Genomic DNA, 21,316 nt, shown 5'->3' on the forward strand with positions numbered 1-21,316 from the left:
CACTTATAGAGTGCCTTTCACATAGGGAGGACGTCCCGAGGCTCTGGACAGTCAGGGATCAGGATTCAAGCATCGGGAAGGGGTGGGGAGGGTGAGGGAAGGCAGAGAAGTGGGAGGGCGACCGAAGGCACGATCGAAGAGGAGGGTCTTGAGACCAAGCTTGAAGGAGGCCAGGGAGGAAGCGAGGCCACGGGACCGTGGGATGGAGTACCAGAGTGTGGGGGCAGAGCGGCTGAAAGCCCGGCCAGCGATGGTCGGGCGGGAGACAAAGAGCAGACCGGAGACCGCTGAATGGAGTCAGCAGGTCAGAGAGGGAGGAGGGAGGGGGCAAGGCCATGGAGTTGGGCGAGGGTGAGAGTGATGGGGTTACGGAGCCCGGTGCGCCAGAGTACAGAGTTTTGGATGATCTGCCGCTTGTGAAGGGAAAAGTTGCGAAGGCCAATGAGGAAGGAGTTGCCATCATCGAGCCTTGAGGTGACGAATGCGTGGGTGGGGGTTTCGGCAGCCTGAGGGGTGAGGCAGTGGAGGAGTCTGGCAATGTTGCAGAGGTGGTGGTAGGCAATGCTGGTCATGGCGCGGATGTGGGGAGAAAGGACAGTTCAGGGACAAACCAAACACCCTGACTGGCTGAGTGAGGTTGAGGGTGTTGTTGTTGTTGTATTAAGCAGCTTATCAGAATAATGGGTAAAAAGAAAGAGAATTCATGTGTCTTACCGCTGTGGCTGTATTGGCTACACTGTTAGATTGATGCGGTGCTGTAAGACAAAAAATACATGTTATTGGACAAAGCGGCTTTCACAGGAAAGTGTGGGTTAGAGTGAGGACCTGTTTCTTTCAGACGGACATTCTATTTTCTCACAGGAACAAAAGGGTTCATATCACAGAGATTTTCATAGTCAACATTGAGTAAATGACAGACAAGCTGTGCTCATGGAGTTCATCTGTGTAAAGAAATTGTTTAATGTAGTGTCCAGGCACAGACGATCGGTTGACTACAAACTGGTAACTTCTGTTCTTAGTCCCTCAGTTTCCGATAAGGGGAACATACAACGGTGAAGGGTAACAGAATATGGTGAATGAACTGATCAAACCAGAAGTCCTATTTTTAAATGGGAGTGAAAATAATCTGAATGTCTGCACCCACTTCAATTTTAAACAATAAGAATAATGTTCTCAATAAAATAGTGCACATAAACATAATTTTTAGTGGACATATAGTAATTATTCCTTATTGTAGACTGGGTATTCCATTTTGCAACCATTCCCCAATTTTGCAGGTCAGATACTGTCTTAAATCTTACGGAGAACAACAGGACCGCTGGAATCTGTCTTCTCCATGACTACTGTCAACATTACTCCTCGGCAGCTGGTAGGTACAATTATCCCAGTGAGAGATCTTTCCCTCATTCCCTCCTAAAAATAATGGATTGTTTTTGTGTTTGTATTTTTTTCTGTTGAAATTAGGGGATCGTATTTGAAGTAGTTAGTTGTTTAGCTGGAAGTGCAGCTGGAGGCAAGAGGCATGTGATGTGGCAGATGATAGCGAGAGATCAATTGTTTGACACTCTCAATGTGATAAAGAAGAATAGCAACAACACAAAAACATATATGTACAGTAATAACTAAAAGAGAATATACTGCGCATTCCTCCGAAAGAAAGAATGACTTCTTAATTTATAGCTTATAAAAGTTTGACTGAAGGTGCCATTCCCACATCCTTTTTCCAATCTGTTGAAATCATGTAAGTCAGTCACAGTCTTAAGAAATGTTAACGTAGATAAAATGTAGGTTATTGCTGAAATCCGTTTTGCTGCGAGTTGGAATTTTCTGTAAATGAAAATCTGTGACAGACACGTTTAAGAAAGAGCAAACATTAATTCAAGCTCTAAACACTCTGCGTGTGAATAAGATTCTCCTCAGATCCCCATTTGCTCATTTGCTCGTGAGCTTAAATTGATGCCGTTGAGTCACCAGTAGAAAACATTCCTTCCTATCGAACTGTATCAAACTCCTCATACTTTTAAAGAACTCTTATCAGATCATAGAATAATATGGAACTGAAAAAAGAAAGATTATTGACATACTGTATTAATAATACAGTGCATATAAGCCTATTTCATAGCAGATTAAGAACATAAGTGACAGGAGCCGGAATAGGCCATTCGGCACCTCGAGCGTGTCCCGATCTTAATAAGATCTTTAATAAGATCTTTAATAAGATCACGGCTGATCAGATTGCCAAATGGGGAGATCGAAGATCATAAATGGAACCATGTGCTTCTGCTGAATCGTCTCTGTTGTCGGCTGCTTTGTAATAGTGGCTTTGATGACCTCTAACACGGTTCCTCCATGAGACTCAGATCTCACTGCCGAAGGAGTTGCAGAAGTGCTCAATCATTCCAATTCCAGGCCAGAATGCAGTGGTCTTGGCATTTATCTATCATCAGCGTTCATATCGTCAAAGCTGAGATGTTTAACTCATGGATTTCAGCTGTGTGTTTGCCTCCTCAATGGGTTGTGAGGGTCCGTTCAGCCAATACATCCAACATTTTCTCAGTGAGTGAGAATGTTGCCCATTGTTACAGAGAAGAGTCACATTACATTTGCTGCAGAGAATATAGATTCTCTGTCTCCATTACCAGCAAAAGGTTGTCCTCAAGCCATGTTGGTACAGTACGAGTCAATTCATATTGAGTTGTGGCCACTTAAGCCATTCAAAAGAAGTGTATTAAAGTGCTTAAAGGAAATAGTCTTTCTACTCTATCATGTCCTTTGATGATCTTATAGGTTTCTGTAAGATCCCCTCTAATTCTTCTATATTCTAGAGAATATAGGCTCAAATTGGTCAGCCTCTCCTCGTAACACATCCCCTTCATCCCTGGTACTAACCGAGTAAATCTACGCTGCACCCCCTCCAAAGTAAGTACATCCTTCCTTAAATAAGGAGACCAAAACTGCACACAGTATTCCAGGGCCCTATACGGTAGCAGCAAGACTTCCCTACTCTAATCCTTTCATAATGAACACTAACATACCGTTCACCTTCCTAATTGGTTGCTGCACCTACAGACTAACTTTCTGTGATTGGTGTACAAGGACACTCAAGTCCTTCTGGACACTCACACATTCCAATTTCTCGCTGGTTTATTATCCTCTGCTCCTGGATGGCTGCTCTCCTCGCTGTGGCTTTATCCCCACTCCGCCCTTCGCTCTCGTGCCGCTGACTGACTGACTGACTGGCTGCTCTCCATCTGTGGCTGTGTGCGAAAGACCAGTCACTGGGAGCAGGGAAACCTCCCACTCAGCTCCTGTTAACCCTGCAGCCAAAGCCCTAACTAACAGGTAGGGTGGTCCTCGCTGGGCAAGCAGTGGGAAAGTTGCCAGACAGCGCTCTCAATTCAAGCTATGTTTTTTTAGCAGCTTAGATTCCAACAGTTACCTCAGTGTACACTGGGGGTCCCCAAGCCTTGGCTCTCGCCAACCTGCGCTTAATGTTCTCCATAATGAGGTAAGCAGTTGCTTCCCTCCAGGGAGAGAGGGGACATTCCATTCCAATAAATGTCTCAGGAATTTCCATGTTTCGATGGGATGTATGAAACTAAACTCAGTTTTGTTTGGATGCTCTCAAACCAGTGATGGGTTTCCTCATGTGTCAGACAACCGTGTGATGAAAATAAAATAAATGCATCTATACTGTCTACTTTAACCATTCATAGAATCGTACAACACAAAAAGAGGCCATTCGGCCCATCGAGTCTGTGCAGCTCTTTAAATAGAGCAATTAATGTCAGTCCCACTCTCGGCCCTTTCCCCATAACCTGCAAACCTGTCGTCCTCAAATACCCGTCCACTGCGTTTATAAAAGTAGTTATCGATTCGGCCTCGACCGCCCTTTCAGGCAATGCATTCCAGATTCGAACAACTCGCTGCGTGAAAACACTTCTTCTCACCTCCCCTCGGCTTCTTTTAGAGACTATTTTGAATCTGTGAGTCACCGACTCACCCACCAGTGGAAACAGTTTTTGCCTTTCTAACCTAACAAATCCCCTCATGATTTTGAAGACCTCTATTAGGTCCTCTAACCTTCTCTGCTCCAATGAGAATAATCCTCACCTCTCCAGCCTTTCCTCATAATCCTGGTCCTCATTCCTGGTACCATCCTCATCAATCTCCTCTGCACCTTTCCAATGCCTTAACATCCTTCCTACAGTGCGGTGCCCAGAACTGAGGCAGTATTCTCACTGAAGCCTAACCAGTGTTTTATATCGGTTAATCATTACCTCCTGACTCTTGTACTCTATCCCCTATTTATAAAGCCTGGTATCCCATTTGCCCCTTTTACAGCTTTATCTGCCTTTCCTGCCACCTTCAAGGATTCATTTACCTGCACTCCCATATCTCTGTGTTCCTTTACTCCCTTAAGATTGTATTACCAGTATATTGCTCCCATCATTCTTTCTACCAAAATACATTACCTCACATTTCTCCACATTGAAACTCATCTGCCGTGTGTCGCCCACTTTACTATTCTGTCTATGTCTTCCTGCAGTCGGCTCCTATCCTTCTCACTGTTTACCCTCTCCCTAACTTTGTGTCGTCCGCAAACTTGGAAATGGTGTTTGCTTTAACCAAGTCCAGATCATTTATGTATATTAAGAAGAGCAGTGGTCCTAATACCGATCCCTGGGGGACACCACTGTACACTTCGCTCCAGTCAGAAAATCAGCCGTTCACCACAACTCTCTGCTCTCTGTCTCCCAGTGAGTTCTGGATCCACTGCCACTGTCCCTTTTATACCAACGGCTTCTATCTTTCTTACAAGTCTTTCATGTGGCACTTTGTCAAATGCCTTTTGAAAGTCCATATGACCTACATCAACTGCACTGCCTTTTTCCACCCTCTCCGTTACCTCATCGAACAATTCTATTAGATTTGTTAGACAAGATTTGCCTTTAACAAATCCGTGTTGGCCGTCCCTAATTAACCCATATTCTATAAATGAAGATTTATTCTGTCCCGAATTATAGTCTCCAGGAGTTTCCCCACTACTGATGTCAGGCACTGGCCTGGAGTTCCAGGTTTGTCCTTCTGCCCCTTTTTGTACAGGGAGTCACATTGGCCACTCTTCAGTCCTCGGGCACCACTCCTGTGTCCAACGAAGAATGAACAATTGTAGCCAAAGCCTCCGCTGTTTGTACCCGTCCCTCCCATAGTAACCTCGGCTGCATCCCGTCCGGACCGGGCGACTTATCACCTTCAGCCCAGTCAACCTTTTCAGTACTTCCTCTCTGTTTATACTTATCCTATCCATTTCCTCTGCCCTCTCCTCCGATACTGCGGCATTTGGTGCATCCACTTCAAAGTACTCATTCAGAACATCAGCTGTGCCCTCTGCCTCCACAATAAGATTTCCCCCTGAGTTGTTAATTGGCCCCACCCTTCCTTTGACGAGCCGTTTTTTCTTGATATGTTTGTAAAATATTTTAGAATTCCCTTTAATGTTACCCACTAACCTTTTTTCGCATAATCTTTTTGCCTCTTATTTCCTTTTTCAAACCTCTTCTGCACTTCCTATATTCTATTTGGTTGTCTTCTGTATCTTGGGTTTGACATTTGTCATACGTCTCCTTTTTCTGCTTCATTCTAGATACAATTACCTTGGTCATCCAGGGAGGTTTTCCCTTTTCTGGAAATGTATTTATTCATTTGTTCTGTCCCCGAGTATCTCATCCTTGAAGACTTCCCACAGCTCTTTAGTTGTTTTACCCGCCAATCTTTCTTTCCAGTCCACCTTGGCCAAGTCCCTTTTTAACTCACTGAAATTTGCCCTCTTCCAGTTGAATATCTTCAGCTTAGATGGTTCCTTGTCTCTTTCCATATGCACTCTGTATCTAATGATGTTATGATCAATGACGTTATTATTGTTGTTGAAAGATTCTATATAGACACCAGAGACAGCACAGAAGGAGGCCATTCAGTAAATCTATCTCTGGGAATTTCTATGTGTAGGTGGCTTTGCGCACCTCCCTCTGGAGATAGTTGGTACCCAAGAAAAACCTGCCATCGCTCACGGAGATCTGAAATCTAAAAACATTCTGGTAAAGAAGAACGAAACCTGCAGCATTGCGGATTTAGGGCTGGGAGTAAGGCCCGATTCAGCCACAGATACTATCGATATTGCTCCAAACCACAGAGTGGGAACAAAAAGATATGTGGCTCCAGAAGTCCTCGATGATTCCATTAACATGAAACCTTTTGAATCTTTTAAAAGAGCAGATATCTATGCTATGGGTTTGGTATTCTGGAAAATTGGACGGAGGTGTTGAATAGGTGGTACTCATGAAGATTATCAGCTGGATTCTTGTTCTACCTCATCGAGGGTCAGAAGATGGATGACACTGGCTGTACTGCCTGATGAAAACTGCACCATATTTTATACACTGCATAGGAAATGTCCACCATGAGGGCTCCATAATGGACATGATGCTGAGATGGGCTGTGGGCTCCACTCTGGGCCCTGAACACCTCCTTCCCAGGACATTGGTAAGATGTGACGTAGCTCAGTTTTTTTTAACATTTAACCTGATAAAGAAAGTTTTATGATCGGTCTTCACATTAGAAAAGCTGGAACATTTCAGCCTTTACTCTCACCAACCCAGTGTGTTGGAGATATCGAATGGGTGACATTTTAGTGCAAGATACAGTATTACACAATGAAAGGGACTGTTCATCCAAAGGGTTGGTACCAGTTTTACTGCTTGGAAATTCAACTTTGTCAGGTTTTAATTGTGATGCCTCTGTCTCCACTTTGTGTGTTATGACATGGCTTTGAGTCTTAAGCATTTTACTCCAATTGGTGTGAAGGATCTCTGCAAATTGGCCATTTTGACTTGTGGCAACAAACATAACTCTTGTGAGCAAACCCCTGAGGCACAGTTGCACATTGGGGTGTAAATGACAGAGATGGCAGCAGTGTTCCTTACGGAAACCGGATGTACATCACAGCAATCTGTGGGAGCTCCCTGTGACTTGGAGTGCTTTCAGAGCTATAGGTCAGTCTGATATACTTCCAATTACCGGCCGGAGCTCCCGAATTAGAATTCCTAATTTAAGGAATTGTTTTTAAAATTGCTGCACTTTAGGCTCCATCGCTGCTAATTTCTGCTTTTGTTGAGAAGGTAATTCTTGTTGTCAGTTCCTCAGACTGGTCCACACGGCTGCCAGTGATTGTCAGCGCCTCTTTAAGGACACATGAGGGAGCTCTGCCTTAGAAATGAGATGAGGGTCAGGGATTGGAGTTAATTGCTGGGTATGACTTCAGTTTTCAGGATTATTCATCTTATTTGCAGTTGTCAGGTTTTTTGTATATCAAATCTCACGATTGGGTTATGCTAAGGAACTACATCATTATTTTGGGGGTTGTGCTTACAAACCACTGTAAAGATTTTCCTCCATATAATGCAACATATAATGTTCAGCAGAATAATGAATGTGATGCTGATAAATAACCCTGATGTCCGGAGATAACATTATATGTAGCAACTGGGAGCAATTTCAACATAAGCCATTTTCTTCTTAGTTTTATGTGTAATGTAACATCAATATGGTTCGTGTATTAAGAACATAAGAAGATAAGAACTCTTCCAGATTCTTCCAGGTCATCTTTCAGCCAAATCAAAATACTTCAGTTCCTAAGCCGGTTATGAAGCTATGAATTTAGATTTGGAACAGTAGTTACTGAAACACTTGTGTGTTGAGTCATTAGTTAATTCATTTTAATAGCTTTGAAAAAGATGAGCTAAACGTTGCCTTCAGAAAAATGTTTTATGGGATCAAAATCTCCTAAATATAGACGTCATCAAGTTAAATGTCTTGAGACATCTTTAAAATCATTTATCTGCTTCAGATGGTCGCTGTTCCATTTTTATTCAGCAAAAGTTTCCATGTTCTTTTCTCATTGGCTCTGAGCCTCAGTGCGTTGTTGAGTTGTTGTGTGTGTGTGTGTGTGTGGGGAGAAGATCACGTCAGACAAGACTTGTCAATATTTTCAAAGTGACGATCCGAGTTGAAGGTTTTTATAGCGAACGTATTGTGAATTTAATGTTGTAGCTCATTACTGAATCCCAATAGCTTTGTACACTGCGATATTGACCGCCGCTCTTGTTTTATTCCCCCAAATTCTGCAGTGTAGACTGTTGCCTCATTTTAATTTGCACAAAAGCCTTGTATTGTAAGAGCTCTAACCCCATTCCCTGCTCTCTCTCTCTCTCTCTCTCTCTCTCTCTCTCCCCCACCGTGTCCGTGTCAATGGTCGCTCCCCCACACTGTCACTTTCAACTCCAACCCCATTCCCTGCTCTCTCTCTCTCTCTCTCTCCCCCCACGAGTCAGTGCTGGTGTTCGCTCAAATAATTATCAAGTTCTCGCTTAACAGTTGTTCTCAAATCGGCTTCCACCACCCCTTCAGGCAATGCATTCCAGGATATTCTATCAAGTGCTTTGAAATGTCCTGTAGCTCAGTGGTTAGAGCACTCGCCTCGTAAGCGAGAGACCTGAGCTCAATTCCAGGCCGGGGGCGAAACCTCGGGCAAGTTTCCTTACTCCATACGCCTGATAATAATCCCTCCAAAACAAAGCAATAATAAATTGGTCATTTTCAATCCACGACTGTTTGTGGGAACCACTGTGTGCAATTGGCTGCCGTGTTTCGCCCACAAATATACGGTCAATTCACGATACAGTCTATTCTGTGAAGCGCTTTGAGACGTCGAGAAGACGTGAAAAGCGCTATGTCAAATGCGAGGATTATTATTATTATTATAGGTCGGATGCACGGAATCCTCAGCCTAACACAGAGCCTGGCGAGGGCGAGGGTGATGGGGTACAGGGTTTAGTGTGTGATAGGGACCCAGTGGGGCCTGGCGAGGGCGAGGGTGATGGGGTACAGCGTTTAGTGTGTGATAGGGAGCCAGTGGGGCCTGGCGAGGGGGGGGTGATGGGGTACAGCGTTTAGTGTGTGATAGGGAGCCAGTGGGGCCTGGCGAGGGGGGGGTGATGGGGTACAGCGTTTAGTGTGTGATAGGGAGCCAGTGGGGCCTGGCGAGCGCGAGGGCGAGGGCGAGGGCGGGGGTGATGGGGTACAGGGTTTAGTGTGTGATAGGGACCCAGTGGGGCCTGGCGAGGGCGAGGGCGAGGGTGGGGGTGATGGGGTACAGGGTTTAGTGTGTGATAGGGAGCCAGTGGGGCCGGGCGAGGGCGAGGGCGGGGGTGGGGGTGATGGGGTACAGGGTTTAGTGTGTGATAGAGAGACAGTTTCCTGACTGTGTAAATGAGTGCAGATAAATCTACCAAATAAGGAATCCAAGAAAGCTCCAGCAGTGATCTTTCAGCAGAGAAGCCATGATAGTGATGATCCTGTAGCTCAGTGGGTAGACCCTCGCCCGGCAAACGAGAGGATCTGGGTTCGATTCCCGGGTGGGACAGGGAGAAACGTTGGGCAAGTTTCCTTACTCCACACGTCACTGTTTGCCTTGTAGTGAGTAGGATCCGGTTGGTAGTCGATTGGCTTTTCCGGGAGTAATAATTCCTTCAAACAAAAATGAATCGGTCACTTCAATCCACGACTGTTTGTGGGACGTCACTGAGCACAATTGGCTGCTGCGTTTCGCCCACAAAACACATAGTCACTACATTTTACAGTATATTCTGTGAAGCGCTTACAGTCAGTGTTGATTGTTACAATCAATATTGCTCAACACCGGGTTAGTTCCCTGGAGGAGGTGTGGGGGGGGAGAGGGGAAGTGTCCTCACAGCTGATGGTAAGGTACTGGCAATGGGGTGTGGCAATCAATCCCCCCCCCCCGCCCCCCCAGTCAGCGGTTAGCACCTCGCTTTGCAATCTGAAACGTTGGGTAAGTTTCCTTACTCCACACATACACACACACAGCAGTAAGTAAGAAGCCGCTTGTTAATAATAATAATAATAATTTGGTCACTCAACCCACGGCTGTTTGTGGGGACGTCGCCGGGCGCGATTGGCTGCCGCGTTTAGCCCCAAAACACACAGTCTCTACACTTTAAGGTGTATCCCGTGAAGCGCTTTGAGACGTGACATGTGTTGTATCAACAATTCTTGTGGATGTATTATTAATGTGACATTCACTTCCTGACTGGGAAATTGCTTTCACAATACCAACTGACAAGGTTATTGGTGTTATAAAAAATTTCCTGTGTGCAATTAGCTGTCGCGTTTCTCGCACAAAACGTACAGTCAATTCACTTTATACCGTATCCTGTGAAGCGCTTTGTGACGTCTCAAAGACCTGATAAGACACTCGGTCAAAGGCAGTGATTTTTATTTTTTATTAAGATGGTGGAAGCAAAAATTTTAATTTTTTCAAAAACAAATAAGATAAATTTCTATGAGGAATTAATATGTGGAAATATAGTATATAGACCCACACACAGACACACACACACACACAGAGACACACACAGAGACACACACAGACACACACAGACAAACAGAGACACACACAAACAAACACACACAGACTCAGAAACACACACACACAAAGTCAGAGATACACACACACAAACACACACACATAGAGACACACACAGACAAACACGCACACACAGACTCAGAAACACACACCCACAAAGACGCACATACAGACACACACAGACAAAGACACACACACACACGTACAGACAAAGACACACACACACACAGAGATACACACAGACAGAGAGAGAGACACACAGTATACAGTTTGGGACACGACATGTCAAGCGACTGCCGGGATAGTGGAAGCTGAACTGGATGGACCTTTGTCTTCTTTCGTTGAGCAAATTCTTATGTTATAATATTAATAATCCTAACAACAACAACTTGCACTGACACAGCGCCCTCCGCACAGGGCAGCGTCTCAGAGCGATTCATAAACTATTATAAAAATATAAAAATAATACTTATATTTAATAATATATTTAACTCTATTAAAAATTACTTGTGATATATTATTATGTTTGGGCCATTGCTGCATTTGTGTGTGTGTCCTCATGTCTCTGTGTGTGTAAGTGTGTGCGGTGTATGTCTGTGCGTGTGTGAATGTGTGTGTATAAGCGTGTGTGTGTGTAAGCATTATGTGTAAGTGCGAGTGTGTGTGTAAGAGTGTGTATGTAAGCGTGTGTGTAAGCATGTGTGTGTGTGTAACCATGTGCGAGTGTGTGTGTGTAAGCATGTGTGTGTGTAAGTGTATGTGTGTGTAAGCATGTGTGTTAGCGTGTGTGTAACCATGTGTGTCAGCGTGTATGTAAGCGTGTGTGTAAGCATGTGTGTGTCAGCGTGTATGTAAGCGTGTGTGTGTTAGCGTGTATGTAAGGTGTGTGCAGTTGATGACTGAAGGCACGATTGAGAAGGCAGCTCTTGAGGCCGGTGGCCAAGGAGGCAGGTGAGGGGCTGAGGTGGAGGGGCTCCTGGATGCAGATCCAGAGGGCGGGGGCCGTGGAGCAGGTCAGTGTGTGCAGAGCAGAGGGAGAGGACATGTTGGTGAAGCTTTAACAGGTGCAGAGCGAGTGAGGAGCGAGGCCATGGAGGGAGGGAGGGGTTAAAGGGAGTGAGAGAGTCACGCCTGGATTTAATGATTGAGTGAATAAGGGCTCAGCAGCCTGAGGGAGAGAGAGTGGTGGAGGCGGCAGTGTTGCGGAGGTGGGACAAGGCCGAATGGGTCATGGCACGGATGTGGGGTTTAAGGACAGTTGAGGTTGAACAAGACACCGGGTTCTGTACGGCTCGGTGATGGGGAGAGGGCATCCATGGACACTGATGCTGTCAGCGCCTGAGGTCAGGAGGTGCTGACGGGAGCCAAGCAGGAGAGCCTCGGTCTTGTCGACGTTCAACTGGAGAAACTCAGCTCTCATCCAGGACTTGATGCCGGACAGACAATCCGTCAGGACAGCAGTGGGTCCTGGAGTCCAGGGTGGAGGCAGAGAGATAGAGTTTACCCCACACCTGTGGATGATATCACTGAGTGGGACCATGTGAGCACCACATGAGAATTACGCTCCAGAGTTCTTGAACACAGAGAAACAAACTGTGGGTGATACAAACCGCCAGACTCCAGTCCAGCAACTGCACAAAGAGAAGGTGCTGGGAACGGGAGGGGGAGGAGATGGTTTGCTGATCCCGGCCGTGTTGGGGTTGAATAAGCCGCACATCAGCACTTCACGGCTCCAGTCCCCGTCTGTTCAGACAGTTATCCAACCATTTTGCCTCTCAGGTCACTGTACAGGGACTGATCATGTGGCTGTAAAGTCTGGCCAGAGAAGACAGGAAGAGAATGTCACTAATGTCACAGGTGTAACAGTCAGCGGTGCAAATAATAATAATAATAAATAGGAATCCGAGCATTTCATACAGCGCTGATCACGCCATTAAACATAAGGAAACCTGTCTGAGGTTTCTCCCTGACCCGCCCGGGAATCGTACTCAGTTCCTCTCGCTTGTGAGGCGAGGGGTCCAACCCCTGAGCTACAGGTCCCCACTCGTGTCACAAGGTGTGGCAGGTCGCTGGGGGGGAACAGGAATCAGGGAGCCTGGGGTAGAGAGTGTGACGGGGTGACTGTCAGCAGCACGTACACAGTGAGCTGCACTGAGGAGACAGGTGCTGACACACCATGGACACACAGCTGACCACCGCCCCCACCCACCCACCCACCCACACACCCACCCGTGGGCAGCAGCTCTCAGCAGAGGTTGGCAGAGGTCTGGAGGAGGGTATGTTGCCCTCATGGCCACTGGCACATGGTGCAGGGCTCAGGGCAGAGGCTACAAGAGGACGTTTGGATCCACACAATGAAATATGAATCATCTCTCACCGTGTAGGTGGCATTGGGATCAGAGGCCTCAGCGAGTTCCTGCAGTAAGAAAGTCAGAGTGAATATAAACAGTCAGTAGATGGGAAGAGTTGTGCTGAAGGGACAGAGAGCAACGGAAACCTGTCTTTGTGTTTCACATCTGATTAACAATATCATCATAGATTGTGTTTACAGCACAGAACGATGTCTGTGTCTGTGCTCGAGCTCTCTCCCCCACTGGGGCTCTCTCCTCTCACCCCATTCCCTCCTCTCTCTCTCTCTCTCTCCCCATCGTGTCTGTGCTGGGGCTCACTCCCCCACTGGGGCTCTCTACTCTAACCCCATTCCCTGCTCTCTCTCTCTCTCTCTCCCCATCGTGTCTGTGCTCGAGCTCTCTCCCCCACTGGGGCTCTCTCCTCTAACCCCATTCCCTGCTCTCTCTCTCTCTCTCTCTCTCTCTCCCCATCGTGTCTGTGCTCGAGCTCTCTCCCCCACTGTGGCTCTCTACTCTAACCCCAATCCCTGCTCTCTCTCTCTCTCTCCCCATCGTGTCTGTGCTGAGGCTCACTCCCCCACTGGAGCTCTCTCCTCTCACCCCATTCCCTGCTCTCTCTCTCTCTCTCTCTCTCTCTCTCTCCCCATCGTGTCTGTGCTCGAGCTCTCTCCCCCACTGGGGCTCTCTACTCTAACCCCATTCCCTGCTCTCCCTCTCTCTCTCTCTCTCCCCATCATGTCTGTGCTGGAGCTCACTCCCCCACTGGAGCTCTCTTCTCTAACCCCATCCCCTGCTCTCTCTCTCTCTCTCTCTCTCTCCCCATCGTGTCTGTACTGGGGCTCACTCCCCCACTGGGGCTCTCTACTCTAACCCCATTCCCTGCTCTCCCTCTCTCTCTCTCTCTCTTTCCCCATCGTGTCTGTGCTGGAGCTCACTCCCCCACTGGAGCTCTCTTCTCTAACCCCATCCCCTGCTGTGTTCTGTCATGTCTGTGCTGGTGGTCTCCGAGACCGTATCTTAGTGAAACGCTCTGTAAGTTCACCTTATTGTTGCACAGTGTTTGAAACTGGACTGACACATCCACAGAGTATGTGGAGTCGGGGAAAATAGCAGAATGGATAGCAATCTGCTGCAAAACAGACAGCAGAGAGTAGGGGTAAAGGGCAGCGGCTCAGACTGGCAGGGGGTGGGCAGTGGGGTTCCACAAGGATGGGTATTGGGACCCACTGTTGTTCACAATATACATTAATGATTTGGACTCGGGAATCAGAAGGACAATTTCAATATTTGCGGACGAGACCAGATCGGGGGGAATAGTATCCAGAGGAGGACGGTCACACATTACAGCAAAACATTAATAAACTTGCTGAGTGGGCACTTAAATGGCAAATGCATTTCAATGCATCATCGAGACGTCTCAAAGCTTCACAGAATATACTGTAAAGCCAATTGACTATATTTTGGGGCGAAACACGGCGCCAATTGCACCAGCGACGTCCCACAAACAGTCTGGATTGATGGACCAAATTATTATTTTAAAAAAGTCATTATTATCCCAGAAAAGCGATCCGCCAATCGACTAACAGCCGGGTTCCTACTTACTGCTGGTAAACAATGTGTGTGTGTGGTGTGTGTGTGTAGGTGGAGTAAGGAAAAATGTTCTCCTCGCCCAGGAATCGAACCCGGGTCCTCTCACATGCAAAGCAAGTGCTCTAACCACTGAGCAACAGGACCATAGACAGATGGTTTGGGAGATTAGGAGGAACTGCTGTACACAGAGGGCAGTGGGAATGAGGAAGCTGTGGTCTCGCCCTAACCTCAGGTCTCTGGCTTGCGAGGCGAGTGCTCTAACCACTGAGCTACAGGACTCCACAAACAAAAATAATCCTTGCATTTGATATATCACCTTATCACATCATCGAGACGTCTCAAAGCCCTTCACAGAATATACTGCAAAGTGAATTGACTGTATATTTTGTGGGCGACACACAGCAGCCAATTGCGCACAGTGACGTCCCCACAAACAGCCTGGACTGAGTGACACATTTTTTATTTCTTTTTGAAGGAATTACTTCCCCCAGAAAGCAATTTGCCAATCGACTAACAGCCGGGTTCCTACTAACTGCTGGTTAAACAGAGGCGCGTGTGTGGAGGAAGGAAACTTGCCCAACATTTAGTCCTACCAGGAATCAAACCCAACTCTAACCGCTGAGCTACAGGACTCCACAGTCCATATACCAGCGATGGAAAGATAACAGCGAAGGTTTACTACGACTGTACCAGTGCTGGTTGGCTACTGGTATTAGGGCAGACGGGAGAGGTTGGGCTGTTTTTTGCCAGAGAAGAATCACTCAAGAGAGGGCCTAATGGAGGTGTTTACAATTATAAAAGGGTTTGATAAAGTCAGCATAAATAGGCAACTGCAACTTGTTGGGGAGTCTGTAACCAGGAGACGGACACAAGTGTATATTAGCGCCAAAGGGATGTCAACCAGAATAGGAGGAACTCCTTCACCCAGAGAACGGTGACAATCTGGAGCACTGCCTGAGTCAGAGGGAGAAGTGGGAGGATTGTGTGTCTACTGTGGGGTATAAACACTGGCACAGACTCGTTGGGCTGAAGGCCCATCTCCACACCGTACAGTCCAGTAAATCTATGTAAATAACCATTTACTTAACCTTCTGTTTAACTCTCCCCCAGTTTATGCCCCGTTGGGTTCTATTCTATAGTGCAATGAGCTTTTATTATCATTAGCGTAGAGTCCTGAAGCTCAGTGGTTAGAGCACTTGTCTCGCAAGCGAGAGACCTGGGTTTGATTCCCAGCAGAGAGAAATGTTGGTCAAGTTTCCTCACTCCACACGTCTCTGTTTACTGAACAGTAAGTAGGAACCCGGTTGTTAGTCGATTGTCGGATCTCCTTTCAGGGGGTAATAAAAACAATCGTTCACTTCAATCCACGACTGTTTGTGGGGACGATGCTGTACGCAATGGGCTGCCACGTTTCGCCCACAAATATACAGTCAATTCACTTTACAGTGTGTTCTGTGAAGCGCTTTGGGACGTCCTCCCGACGTGAAAAGCGCTATATCAAATGCAAGGATTATTATTATTATTATTACTCTGTGAAGCGTTTTGAGATGTTTTCTATGACGTGATAAGGCGCTGTGTCAAATGCAATGATGATTATTATTGCTATGTATCTCAGAGGCCTTTTTTTAAGATAATTAAAAGTAATCAAAACTGATTTAATGCTCATTGTCTGTGGACAGGACTCCGGCCTTAGGGAATGTCAGAATCGAGCCCCCCTCTATGACGGTCTCTGGTCCGATCCCTGAGCCAGGAGGGTCCACAGTATCCCAGGGAACCGGTGATGACAGCACAGCCCGGCCTGGCTCATCAGCAGGACCTGGGGCAGACCAGTCACTGGGGGCAGGGAATCTCCCCCTCAGTTCCTGTTAACACAGCAGCCAAAGCCCTGACTAACGGGGAGGGTGGTCCTCGCTGGACAAGCAGCGGGAAAGCGAGTCAATGGCAAACTATGTGGGTTTAGCTGGTTAGCCTCCAGCAGTTACCCCAACGCACACTCTGGGGTCCCAATGATTATGGAATATAATTAATTTCAGGCATTCGATTATGTAGAATCATAGAATATTACAGCACAGAAGGAGGCCATTCAGCCCATCGGGCCTGTGCCGGCTCTTTGGAAGAGCTTCTCAATCTTTTCCCAACTATCTTAAATCCATGTCCCCTGGTTACTGACCCACCCGCCATGGAAGCAGTTTCTCTCTGTTCATCCTATCGAATCCCTTCATTATTTTGATCACCTCTATTAAATCTCTCCTTAACCTTTTCTGCTCCGAGGAGAACAATCCCAGTGACCACCATACAACAACAACAACAACATCATACATGTGTAAAGCGCCTTTCACAAAAGAGGACGTTCCAAGGCGCTGGACAGTCAGTGTTTCAGACCCGAGCTGGGGGTCGGGATCGGGGTGGATTGAGGGCGGGGGGGGGGGGGATCAGGGTGAGGGAAAGCACGATCGAAGACTCGGGTCTTGAGATGGGTCTTGAAGTAGGTGAGGGAGGGGGGGGGAGGCGGAGGGACTGTGGGATGGAGTTGCAGAGGGTGGGGCAGAGTGGCAGAAGGCAGAGCGCCCGCCAACAGTGGGCAGGAAATCAGGCCATCTATTATATAGAATCATGGAGGCGGGGAACGAGAAGCAGACCACAGCAGTTGATTATCCAGTCAATAATTTGAGTCAGTTGGCGAGATTCAGGGGAGTTAACAGCTGCTCACTTCATGCCACAGACAGTGAGATGGAACCATGTTGACCAGAGGTTGTTTTAGTAACTATCCTGACCTGGTTCCCCATATGGATGGACTCATTCTGGTAGATTGTTCGTGCCTCATTGCGTGTTGAAGAGATTCCTGTTGTGAGAATGACACCATTATCTAATTTACTCTCTCATCACAGGTTCATATATTTTTCATACCCGGTATCATCCATTGACATTGCCTCTCCAGGTCGAGGATATTCTTTCCTCAATGGGGAGCGGAAAACCCCATCAGATGGATCACCTTAGGACCGAGATCTCGTTTGTGCTCTCTGAGCCTCTGAGCACTTAGAATAGTCTTTGTATTTGATATAATAATAATCCTTGTATTTGATATAATAATAGTCCTTGTGTTTGATATAATAATAGTCCTTGTATTTGATATAATAATAGTCCTTGTATTTGATATAATAATAGTCCTTGTATTTGATATAATCATATCATAGAATCATAGAATTGTACAGCACAAAAAGAGGCCATTCGGCCCATCGAGTCTGTGCGGCTCTTTGAATAGAGCAATTAATGTCAATCCCACTTCTCGTCCCTTTCCCATAACCTGCAACCCGTTCTCCTCAAATACCCGTCCACCGCGTTTTTAAAAGTAATTATCGAATCTAATATAATAATCCTTGGATTCGATACACTGTATACGTCACTACAAATAGAAGTGATGTAGTTACCGGGATCTCCAGCAGAATGCCCACACTGTCTATAGACGACAACAGCAATCAGGAGAATGATGATCACAAACAATATAACCCCGAGAGTGATGGCTGCGATGGTGGCGCTCTGATCCTGAGCACCAACAGAATCTGGAGGGGAAAGTCAACAGATGTTAATGTTCATACAATGCCCTTCACATGGGTTATCATAATAATCCTTAATAATCCTTAATACAGCGCCTTATCAAATCTTCGAGAGTCTCAAAGCGCTTCACAGAATACCCTGTAAAGTAGTGACTGTATATTTTGTTTGCAGCCAATTGTGCACAGCAGCGTCCCACAAACAGTCGTGGATTGAGTGACCAAATTATTATTATTATTTTCTTTTGGAGACATTATTACCCACAGAAAAGCGATCCACCAATCGACTAACAACCGACTTCCTACTTACTGCTGCTATCAAAGGTGTGTGTGTTCTGCCTAATGTTAAACCCTGACCCGGCCGGGAATCGAACCCAGTTCCTCTCGCTTGCGAGGCGAGAGCTCTAACTACTGAGCTACAGGGCTCCAAGTGTAACTCCCGCGGTCAGTCGGGCTTATTTGATCAATGGTGAGCTGTGGAGTTGTGTGTGACAGAACGGTGCCATTAAATATCCATTTAGTCTCCAAGTTCTGCTGGAGTGTGTCTCGTGATTGTAAGCTCAGGGGTGTCTGGTCCATCTGCAACAGACGCAAGAACGGCTTCTTTATTACCACTGAACGTAAAGCATAAGATTGAAGACTTATTCAATGTTCTGTGTTACGGTGACACTGGGTGATTTTCTGTGAATAGTATGATAATAGAATCATACAATATAAACCAGTGTTACACTGAACTTTTTGACAAAGATGTTCTTTTTGGTTTCTGTTTTAAATAGTACTGTAGCTCAGTGGTTAGAGCACTCGCCAGAGTGAGAGACCTGGGTTCGATTCCTGGGCAGAGCGAAATATTGGGCAGTTTCCTCACTCCACACACACTCACACACACCTCTGTTTATCTATCAGTGAGTAGAAACCCGGTTTTTAGTCGATCGGTGGATCAATTTTCCAATGGTAATAAATCCTTCAAATAATAATACTAATAATTGGTCACTTCAATCCATGACTGTTTGTGGGACACTGCTGGTGTTCGCCCACAAAAATTCAGTCACTACACTTTACATTGCTGGAGTCCATAACACTGTAATCTGCCTCATAGCGCAGTGTGATCAGCAGTGGCTGCTCATCAGTGATGACATGACGGTGACTGGCTTGGATTCCTGAACCACAAACAGCCCAACTTCAGGGTCACCACTTCAGTTTGCATCAGCTGCTGTACATGTTTGTTATGTGCGAAGCCTTCCTTTCTTGTGCTGAAGACAATCCATGTCTTGGAAGTAAATTCTACATTATAACAGGACCCCCTTAAAGAGAGTTCCACGTTTCCCCGTGTCATCGTTTTCCTTCATTGGTATCAGTCCTTTTCACTTTGCATGTAATAATCAATAACCACATTAAGCGAACTGACCGCCCGAATACTGATCCAAGAATAATACTGAACGAACTAATAGTGACTCAACCCTTAGACTAATAATAATAATCAGTGGCATTTTGATATAGAGCTTTTCACGTCTCCAGACGTCTCAAAGCTCTTCACAGAATACACTGTAAAGTGAATTGACTGTAATTGTGGGCGAAACGAGGCAACCAATTTTGCACAGCAGTGTCCCACAAACATTGAATCACCAAATAATATTTTTTTTCTTGAGGGATTATTGTCAGGCGTGTGGGTAAGGACACTTTCACCCTTCCAGGAATCAAACCCCGGTCTCTCACTTGCAAGGCGAGTGCTCTAATCACTGAGCTCCAGGATTCCCTACAGGACTGACCTAAAACTGACCTGTCTCTAATACTGACCAGCGTCCGACCCGTATACTGAACAATATAAGGTTCGGATGAGACATTAAATCCTGCCTTCTGTCCAGATGGACGTTAATAATAATCCTTGCATTTGATATAGCTCCTTATCATGACTTCGAGACGTCTCAGAGCACTGGGCGAAACGTGGCAACCAATTGCGCACAGCAGTGTCCCACAAACAGTCATGGATTGAATGATAAATGTATTATTTGTTTGTGTCCCTGAACAATATAGTGTGTCAGCCCGGCTCAATTAGTGGCACTCTCACACATGAATCAGAAGGTTGTAGTTTCAAGCCATTGTAAGGACAATGTAAGGAATTATTACCCCCAGAAAAGCAATCCGCCAATTGACTAATAACCAGGTTCCTACTTACTGCGAAGGTAAATAGTGTGTGGAGTAACGAAACGTTTCACCTGCCGGGAATCAAACCCCGGTCTCTCACTTGCGAGGTGAGCGCTCTAACCCCTGAGCTACAGGACTCCCACTATTCGAAAATAGAATGGAGTTCCTTCTCCTGGTGTCCTGGCCGACAATCCTACAAATAAAATCAGCCACTCACTCCAAGGCAGTTGGTGGGGAGATTGCTGTGCGCAAAATTGGTGACCGTATTTTCCCAGAAAATACACACAACTATATCACTTCACAGTATCCTATGAAGTGCTTTGATGTGTCGGTGATGTGATAAAAGTGCCATATCAAATGCAAAGATTATTCTCATTATTATAATGAATTACGATCCACTCAATTTTCCTTTAGAGTTTAAAGGATTTTGAATCAACCCAATTCTGTAAATGTATGAAAAAACAAAGGGGAAAACTGAAGGATGAGAGAGAGAGAGAGAGAGAGAGAGAGAAAGAGAGCGAAAAAAAGAGATGAGAGGGAGAGAAGGAAACAGAGAGATAGACAAGAGAGAGTAAGGGAGATTATATAAGGAGGGTAATAATTCCTTCAAAAAATAATAATAAATTGGTCATTCAATCCACGACTGATTGTGGGACACTGCCATAATTCGCCCACAATATATAGTCAATTCACTTCACAGTAAATTCTGTGAAGCGCTTTGAAACGTCTGAAAGACGTGATAAGGAGCTATATCAAATGCAAGGATTATTATTATCAATTATTATTATAGACAAGAGAGAGTAAGGGAGATTAAGAGAGAGGGAGACCAAGAGAAATAGTCAGACAGAGAAAGGTGGTGACAGACCCAAATGGCACGTGGACAGATTTTCGGAGTTTAGCATTCTCCTCCAAGGCACACAATCATCCAACACAATAATTATTAATAATCCTTACATTGGATATAGCACCTTATCATGTTGTCGAGATGTGTCAAAGCGCTGCACAGGATTAATGTAAAGTGCACTGATATTTTGTGGACAAATGTAGGAACTATTTTATGTTCAACAATATCACATGAACAGTTAATGACCAATTTTATTTGGGGGAAGCGCTCTGAGACGCGACCCGACAGGAGGGGTGCTATATAAATGCAAGTTCTTCTTGTTGTTAGCGATGAA

At 45.8% G+C, this 21,316-nt stretch overlaps 1 long non-coding RNA gene across 1 annotated transcript; it reads right to left on the minus strand.

The window, feature by feature from the left end:
• Nucleotides 1-11,994: 11,994 nt before the first annotated feature.
• LOC121852548 lies at nucleotides 11,995-18,077 on the minus strand. Its single transcript, XR_006086200.1, has 4 exons — nucleotides 17,874-18,077; nucleotides 17,220-17,287; nucleotides 12,882-12,920; nucleotides 11,995-12,319 (listed from the first exon to the last, which is right to left on the minus strand). It is a non-coding gene; the product is annotated as an uncharacterized LOC121852548 (long non-coding RNA).
• Nucleotides 18,078-21,316: the final 3,239 nt, after the last annotated feature.

The sequence above is a fragment of the Callorhinchus milii genome, unplaced genomic scaffold, assembly GCF_018977255.1.
Source record: "Callorhinchus milii isolate IMCB2004 unplaced genomic scaffold, IMCB_Cmil_1.0 Scaffold938, whole genome shotgun sequence".
Taxonomy (NCBI): domain Eukaryota; kingdom Metazoa; phylum Chordata; class Chondrichthyes; order Chimaeriformes; family Callorhinchidae; genus Callorhinchus; species Callorhinchus milii.